The sequence below is a fragment of the Myotis brandtii genome, unplaced genomic scaffold, assembly GCF_000412655.1.
Source record: "Myotis brandtii unplaced genomic scaffold, ASM41265v1 scaffold1579, whole genome shotgun sequence".
NCBI classification, from domain to species: Eukaryota; Metazoa; Chordata; class Mammalia; order Chiroptera; family Vespertilionidae; genus Myotis; species Myotis brandtii.
The window spans coordinates 179,580-189,539 of record NW_005355750.1 but is presented as its reverse complement, the minus strand read 5'-3'; positions in this window follow the sequence as shown (position 1 = coordinate 189,539).

The window sequence follows — 9,960 nt, the reverse complement described above, 5'->3', positions numbered from 1 at the left end:
ACAGATACATGCAAAAAAATGAAACTAGACCACCAACTTACACCATACACAAAAACAAACTCAAAATGGATAAAGGACTTAAAGGTAAGACGAGAAACCATAAAACTATTAGAGGAATCCACAGGCAGCAAAATCTCAGGCATATGCCGAAGCAATATCTTCACTGATACAGCTCCTAGGGCAATGGAAACTAAAGAGAAAATAAACAAATGGGACTACATCAAAATAAAAAGCTGCTGTGAACTACTTTTAATTCTACTAGTATGGAGGTGTTAGGCATAAACTTGAAGTTTACTAGGGTCATTTTAGTCTCAGAGAGGAGGAACAGCTGACAACATGCAAAGCAAGTAAAAAAAAAGAAAAAAAAAAGAGGTCAGTGCCCCTGACTAAATAGTCAGGTATTGGCATGTTTTAAAAAATTCTTGCAGCACACCAGTTAAAAATCACTGTTTTGGATTTATATATTAGAAACAAAAATAGTGGTGGATGTGAAAACTGCAGATACAAAACTGCTGGTAGAAAGGGCAGACTGTATTGACTGAAAAAATATGCATATAACAGGATCTGCACAATTCAAATCTGTGTTCTTCAAAGATCAACTGTATCCTGTCCAAGACCTCAGATTGAATCATTTCTGTTACTACACTTGAAGTTCACTGAATATTTCCTCTGTCATCTCCAATTTGCAAGTGACCCCAACTGGGGTGAATGCTGCCTGCTTACTAAGGGGAAAACGTGCTGATCACTGGTCTTATCAGACATTGTTGGGTTCCTGGAGAAGTCAGAGAAATCATCTTTCCTGGCAAAGGTTGAAAAGAGGGAACATGCCCATTTCTCAAGGATTTTGCAAGGTCAGCCCAGCTTGGAGGCAAGGGCCAGTGATCTGGGCTTATTGTAGTTCAATCTCAAGTGGATACTTAAGAGGGGCTCATGAGGACATGGCACACCTGAATGCATGGACCTGCCACACAGACCCAGTGAGCTTGATCCGGCTCCTCCAGACAACTGGCCCCACTGCCTTGACATGGCATGCCCAGCTTTATAGCTGTGATCTGATGCCCTGGATGCACAAACCTGCCACTGCCACCCAGCGTGCCTGATCTGGCACTCCCTGGCAGTTGACCCCATTGCTGGGACCATGCAGGCCACCACCACCACTGAGACCTGGCACATCTGGACCTGCCCTGGGGAGCAGGCAGACCTGACCTGGAGCCCATGGAAGATCAGACCCTGCCAAGACCTGACACTCTCTGGACTCACTGACCTGTTGCCAAGACCAGGCACACCTAACCCTGCACTCGGGAAGACCAGACCTGCTAAAATGGGGTGACAAAGAAACAACTCCCCAATTAAAGAAAAGGAGGAATTGCCAGAAAAGAAACTAAGTGAAATGGAGGGAGGCAATGTTTCAGATATAGAGTTCAAAATAATGGTTATAAGGTTGCTCAAACAGCTTAGTGAAAACTATAAGCAACTTATATAACTATAAGGAACTTAGCGGGAACTTCATAAGCATGAAAAAAAGAAGAAATCATGAATAAGAATTAACCAGAAGTGAAGAATGACATCAATGAAATAAAGAATACCCTGGAAGAAATTAACAGCAGAGTAGAAGAAGTGGAGGACCGAATCAGCAATTTAGAAGACAAGGTAGAAAAAAACCAACACACCCAATAAGAGCAGCAATTAGAAAAAAAAAATTAAAAAGCAGGAGGATAGTTTAAGGGAGCTTTGGGGCAACATGAAACATTCAAATCATATGGGTACCATAAGGAGAAGGATCAAAGCAAAGAGCAGAGAACCTGTTTGAAGAAATAATGGCAGAAAACTTCCCTAACCTGGTAAAGGAAAAAGTTACTCAAGTTCCGGAAACACAGACTCCCAATCAAGATGAACCCCAAAAGGCCTCACACCCTAGACATATTATAATAAAAATGGCAAATATTGAAGACATAAAGAATTTTAAAGGCAGCAAGAGAGAAACAGAGAGTTATCTATAGGGAGCTCCCATTAAACTGTCAGCTGATTTCTCAATAGAAATGCTGAGGTGCAAAGGGAGTGGCATGAAGTATACAAAGTAATGAAAAGCAAGGTATGGAACCCAAGACTACTCTATCCAGCAAGGCTATCATTCAAAATTAAAGGTAAAATTAGGAGCTTCACAGACAAAAAACACACACAACTAAAGTTTATTACCACCAAATCAGCACTACAAGAAATGCTAAAGGGATTGGTATAAGAAGAAGAAATAGAAAGAGAAGATATCAATAATAACCTTAAATGTAAATGGATTAAATGCTCCAATCAAAAGTCATAGGATAGCTGAATGGATAAGAAAACATGACCCATATAGATACTAGTTACAAGAGACCCACCTCAGAATGAAAGACTCACACAGGATGAAAGTGAAGGGATGGAAAAATATTTTCCATGCAAATGGGAATGAGAAAAAAAAGTGCTGTAGTAGCAATACTCATATCTGACAAAATAGACTTCAAAATGAAGGCAATCATAAGAGACAATGAAGGTCACTACATAATACTAAAGGGATAAATACAACCAGAGGATATAACCTGGTAAACTTATATGCACCCAATATAGGAGTTTATATATATAAACTTCTGGAGGAGTTTAAGGGAGAGATTGACAACAATACAATCACAGTAGGGTGATTGTATTAACACCCTACTGACATCACTGGATAGCTCTAGACAAATCAACAAAGGAAATTGCAATTCTAAACGATAATTAGGAGACAGGAATGGATAGCTAGAAAATTATTTTCAAGATGTTTAAATAGCATTCTAAAATATGAAAAGTACTTCTCCAAAAGGAAAAAAGAGGGATTTAAGACAAAATAAATAGCACATACAAAATATAAAAACATGGAAACCTGATAGCTCATTATGGCATAAATGTCAGGTGTTAGTAGTGGCCAGCACTGGACAATTAAAGAAGCATTTCCAGTCTTACAAGGGGACATTGATTATAATCCAGTCAATAAGGGTTTCTTTCCATTCTTGGGCATGCCAAATCTCGTATGCACATTCTTCCTTCTGTATGTACTGAATCCCCACCACTATTTTTCACTGACCGAACACACACACACACACACACACACACACACACACACACACACAATGTCTCAGTTAAACATCACTTCACTAGAAAAAATTAACTCTAACCTTTAATTATTTCAGAAAATATGCACTATGCCAACCCGTACTTTGAAGACGGTAACTCATACTTCTTATAATTATGTATTGTTCATCTTACTTGCTAGTCTTAATACACCAAGGATAGGAACTGTGTCTTCTTTTTCAAGAAACATCTAGTCCCTGCCAAATGGCAGACTCAGTATTTTTGTTATTGTATTTTATCATTATTGTAGTAAATGTCATTGATAATATTGTTATTGTTTCAGAAGTAAACAAAGGCTAAATGAAGAAGGGCATTACACTTCATGCTAAAGAATTTTAAGTTTATATCATAGACAAATAATGACATTAAGTGTTTTTTTAAAAATATATTTTATTGATTTTTTACAGAGAGGAAGGGAGAGGAATAGAGAGTTAGAAACATCGATGAGAGAGAAACATCGATCAGCTGCCTCCTGCACACCCTCCTACTGGGGATGTGCCCGCAACCAAGGTACATGCCCTTGACTGGAATCGAACCTGGGACCTTTCAGTCTGCAGGCCGACGCTCTATCCACTGAGCCAAACCAGTCAGGGCACATTAAGTGGTTTTAAAAATAAGAGTATCAAGATGTTTTGTGTTTTATCTATCTTACCTTGGTGGCAATATTGAGGATGATTATTGGCAAGGGTGGAAATAAAAATAAAAGCAAGAGTAAATAAAATGAAAGTAGAATACTGTTTCAAAAACCTATTAAAAGCATAAGAAGAACCTAATAAAAAATAGTAGGGGGTGCAAAGATAAAAATTTTGGTGAGCAAAAATTTCTGCTTCCACTAAAGATGAGGAAAAAAGAAGTGTATTTACTCTTCCACATGTAACAACTGAAAAACAGACAAAATATGTGAAATAATGATTTCAAGACACTGCATATTGGGCAACAAAGAATAGTGACCTATGAAAGATGAGAAACTAACAAGGTGAGTCTCATGACTGCTTTAGTTTACTGCCTTGAGAGGACATGAAGTAGGGAACCTAGATAGTAATCAGAAGAAACCGTGAGTGGGGAAAAAAGCTAGGAATTTAGATGAAAATGGCAATAGAGCCCCCAGGAATGAGTCTCATGAGGGAAGAGGAAAGAAGGTGGAGGGAAGATCGAGGAAGGAAAGGGGCACACTGGAGCTCTGTAGATGGTCCCTTTGAGTATTCAGTCGAATACTGAGGTAGGGGAAAATATGATGAAAATACTAGAGTTAACCATGCCCAGCACTCAAGCAGGCCTGGTCCTGGCAAGGCCAGGAAAAGCAACTGTTCCCTTCATCTAACATGGGAAACTCACAATTCATGGGGCTTTGGGTAGAGTACACAAAATAGTCTTGCCATAGGGGTGGAGAATAATTAGTCCTAGATTAAATGCTGTTTTGATCCCACTTAGCAAATCTTAAAGGCAAGACCCAAAGTATCAAATTGTTACAACAGTATCCTAGTCTAAAGCTTAAGAAGGAAATTTAAAAAATTAAAACCCAGAAAGGCTTCATTCAGAATGTCTGGAATGAAAATATTACCTAGTATGGAAAGAAAGCAGGAAAATACAACCATAATGAGGAGATAAACTAAATTGAAGCCAAACCAGAACCAATAAAGTTGTTAGAATTTGCAGACAAGGACAATAAAACAGTGGTGATAAATATTTTCTATAAATTCAAAAATCATGTAGAAATAAATATAAAAGATCAAAATTGGACTTCTAGAGATGAAAACTACATGAAGTAATATCTTTAAAATACTCTGAATGTGATTAGTGTCCATTTAAACATTGCAGAAAAAAGATTAGTGAATTTGAAGACATTGCAATAGAAATTACCCCAAATAAAACAGAGACACAGAGATCACTTACCACAGGAACATGGGTAATGATGAACATCTAAGAAACTCTAACATGGAATGGTTAGAGAGAGGGAAAAAGTTTTCAAAAGAAACCAAGAGGGGACTTAGAGTCACAAAAAGGAAATAATAGAAATCAAAACAGATGTTGACATATCAAATTAGATGAAGCCTGAAAATAGTTATTTTTTGGATTGTTATAATGAATTTGGTGAAAAGAGTTTCAGTGAGGTGATTTTTCCCCTGTGAAATATGAATAAGCGACATAGCAATAATTGTGGTAAGTGAGCTGAATGACAGAACAGGGGGTCTGGGTGAGGATTGAGACAATTCTTTAAAATGGTCCATGACTACTCAGTTGTGTCACTTTTTCACCAGCAGTGATTACAGCCATAGGAGATGAGAAATAGGAGCAAAGCAAAATCTAGCCACAATATCTCCTTTAGTCACTCGCACAGAACTTCCTCATCAATTGTAAGAATTCATCATTTTTACTAATTCCAGAAACAATTGCACTGCAAACCTATCAAGGAAGGACTAGTTCCCGTATTTTCTATGCCACTTTTTTTTAAAACCACACCACTGTGGAAATGACTTATAGCCCCTGTGAACACATTCTAAAGAAATGCTAGAGATGGCAAGTTCTCCTCTTACTCTTAAATGACCACTGCAATTTCCAGGAACAGACATAGTAAAAGTCTGGCTGAAAGGAGGGAGAATCAAGAGTTAGTGGTTTCAGAGGGGATTGTCAAGGGCGGGGAAAAAAAAAAGGACACATATGTAATACCCTTTGTAATACTTTAAGCAATAAAAAATAATAATAATAAAATAAAATAAAATAAAAGGAATATTAACAAGTCCAACTTGCAACACCATAGAAATTAAAAAAGAGGAAGGTAATTTTAAACTTAATTAACCCTCAAACAAGTGAAGAGAGAAATACAGCAACACAGAGCAGAGGAAAACTTCTGCATAGTTGTGTTGATTTCAGTTTTATATCACCATAGCTTATGGGTATATAGCTCCAATGGCACCATCTAGAAACAATAAAGAATTTATGGCTTTAACCAATACATTTTTATGAGAAGTGGAGTCATCATGAACATAAGTTTGAATTTTGGACCAGCTAGGCCAAACCGATAAAAAGAGGAGCCCTCCTTTTCTGCTTTAGTACTTGAAAGATCAATTTACTTGCATCCTACACACACACACACACACACACACACACACACACACACACATTCTCAATCTACATGTATATTTGAGATTCATAGTCATCTCTACATCACTCTAAATCTTAATTCTCAGTATGTGAGAACATTATGTTTTAGAATCTCTTGCCTGTTTACTTTTATTTATTTTTATTTTTAAAAATATATTTTATTGATTTTTTTACAGAGAGGAAGGGAGAGGGATAGAGAGTTAGAAACATCGATGAGAGAGAAACATCGATCAGCTGCTATCCACTGAGCCAAACCAGTTAGGGCTACTTTTATTTTTAATTTAGAAAAATAATTCCACAAATTTTTGTTGTTTCTCTTATGTAATCCCCTTTCAAAAGTTGTCAAATGAAATGTGACTTTCACCTTTAATCACTTTTTACTAAAGCATTTCCTACAACTTATTTTTTTTTGTTTATGTAAAAACAAATTTCAACAGTTTTTACTAGAATTACTTTCAGATATTGAAAACTTTACCTGTGATAAGAAGATATTTATAAAATTTAACCATCTGGATTAAATGATTTTTGAAATATGTGTCATATTTTACCTTTTCAAATGTAAGAGTACAATATATGTATGTGTGCAGAAAGCAACTTGACCTTGGGAAAAACTTTATCTAAAATAGGAAATATTGTAGGAAAAAAACTGGAGCTAATTTAGAGATTAAAATGCAAATATTATATCACAAAATAATAACATATAAGCTCATTAGTACTTGTAAATAATCAAACAGAATTTCTTTATTAAGTAAGTTGTTAATAGCATATGAAATTCTCAGAGAAGGTTAAGAAAAGCATAATTCAAGATTTTGGAATAACATACTAAAAAGGAATGTAGAACTGTGTCATTAAGATCCATAAGGAAAATTGCAAGGAATAGAAAAGAACAGTAGGCATGCAGAATTTGAACCCTAAAATAAAATGATGAGAAACAAAATTTAGTTTTACAAAACAATTCACATAATAAGGCTAAAAAATAGTCCACACGTCAGTAATTTTATTGACCCTGGCACATAATTTTAAGTACTAAGTGAAACTATGTTTCCCAAATAAATGGATAAAATAAGATATTTTAGTTTTAAAGTATTTTGTTTAAAAAAATTTAAAGTATAATCTCTTATTTAAATCTTGATCTAAAATACTATTTGAGAGCCATCGAGAAAATTTTCATTGAATGAATTATTAGTTCATTCATTATATAACTTGGTTGATGGAACTTAGTGTATGTCAGAAACTGTGATAATTGCAAGGAAGAAAATAAGTGTAATCACTGTCCTCAAAGAATTTAGAGCTTAAGTAATTACAAACAATGTCATGAAATTCATATACAAAGTCAGATGAGAGCATTAAAAATAGGAGAACCTATTAACGTAGGTCTTGGTACTCTACTTGGGGGTTCAAAATAAATTCCAGTTCAATAATGTTAGATAATCTTATTTCCAATAATCCTATATAATAAGAGCCTAGGTGGCATCAGGCCCTAGCATGATGCCCTCGAGCAATGTCGCCACAAGATGGCCGCCACAAGATGGCCTCGTGCACAGCAGAGGCAGGGCCCAGTGACTGCTCCATGCTTGAGGCCTGGGGGTCCCGTGGCTTTGTGCGGCATGAAGGAGGCCAGTCCCAGTGTCTCTGCCAACTTGCACAGAGGAAGCGAGTTGTGGCAGGGGAGGGCAGTTGGGGGCGATCAGGCCAGCAGGGGAGGGAAGTTGTGAGCAATTGGGCCAGCAGGGGAGGGCAGTTGGGGGCAATCAGGCCAGCAGGGGAGGGCAGTTGGGGGTGATCAGGTTGGCAGGGTAGCAGTTAGGGGTGATCAAGCTGGCAGGCAGAAGTGGTTAGGGACAATCAGGCAGGCAGGCAGGCAAGCGGTTAGGTGCCAGCGGTCCTGGATTGTGAGAGGGATGTCTGACTATGGGATCAGGCCTAAACCGGCAGTCAGACAACCCCTGAGGGGTCCCAGATTGGAGAGGCTGCAGGCCGGGCTGAGGGACCCCCTTGTGCACAAATTTCGTGCACTGGCTCTCTAGTTACATTAATAAATAAGTAATAAAATGAAAGAAAATGAAAAAAATTTTAAGCTGAATATCTTATTATAAGTTACTCCTAGAGACCCTCCCCAACTGTGGTTACATTGCAGTTCCAAAATGTCTTTTGAGTTGGATGCTTTAGTTTTTTGCAGCTGGATTATTTCATGGCCAGGTTGCAAACAAGTTCAATTTTCAATCCATTTTAAATCCAGGCATATATGATTTCAAGTTAAAAAATAAAACAAAAAGAAGAATACAAAAGTAAGTCATTTTAAAATTAGGTGAGTAAATAATGAAGGAATAAGAATGACTGGAATGGGAGAAAAATAGCAGGCTGACCAAATAAGAGAGACCACTTAGGACATAGAGCAGAGCAAGTGTTCCCTTGAGAATTAAAAACAGAAACGTAGGATGTGAGGTGGGGGTGGAGCACAGTTGTAATGGTCAGACAAGGATGCAGGAAAGAGGGCACTTCCCTTGGTTTATCAAAATATGCTGGCGTTACACATGAGCAAGAAAGCAAGATTGGCAGTGTGAGTGGGTTATAGAGTAGGATATCCAGAAGAGAAAGCGAACATTACAGAAGTCGTTTTTCTTCCTGCAAAATCATAAGGTCTGGAGAATTGGTATCAAAATAAAAAAGGATACACCTTTTTATTTTTATTATTATTTTTAATTTTTTTTTAAAGAATAGACCTTTTTAAAAGATTTAAGAAAAAGACACTTAAAAATCAAATACTGAACATGAGGAAGTAAAACATATTCCAGGGACTAAGAGGAAAAGTAAATACTGACTTCTGACATGTACAGAAGAAAGAGAAAGAAACCAAGGCTTTTGTGAAAGTGAAGACAATCTTGTCCACTAACTCTTGCAGACGACCCTTTCTTAACTCTGGTAATGTGCTGTACATTTCCAGGCATGCTGCCTCATTTAATCTTGCCAGCTACCTTGTAAAATAGTTAACAACTTCTTCATTTTACAGATACAATTGCTGAAGCTTAAATAAATTAAATGGCGTACCCAACATTGCTCATTATGTAGAAAAACAAGGGTCAAAACAGTGATGTTTTGCTTCCATAATCCATTTTTCTTTCCATTTAAATATATGCTACTCCAGAGTTTAAAAAAACCTCCTCTTTGAATTCTTTTTAAAAAGATCCTAGAAATCTTTAAAGTAAGAGGAAGCAAATCACACAGTGACTTTGCATCATGAAGAACACAATACCAGAGACCAGAAACTTTCATTTAGGCTGAAGAAGTTGAATAGAAGGGACTATCTGAACTCCAAGCAAGACGTAAATTCTTAGAAAAGTGTTTACAAATTGGCTGATGAAATATAGTTTGGTGGGTTTATGAAATATTTATGTCTTTTCTTCTTTTCAGTGCTCCTGGTTTAAGGATGTTGTCACTTATTTATGGTAAAGGAATCTTTCCTTAGTCTCCTAGAAAGAAAAAGTCATGTTAGGTAACAACCAAACTTATTTTTCTATTGGATTCTAAAAGTGACATGTGAGCTCTATGCTCATCCTTGTAAAATTGGCTTATATGTATTTTGTCAGCATAAAGATGAATATTTTCATACATGGATTATTTTAGGAGTGCAATGTTCTTCCCTTTTTGAAAGCAGCTGTTTGTGAAAACCAGGAACATCACTCTCAGTTACTTGCTGAGAACCTCAGCCTATTATAT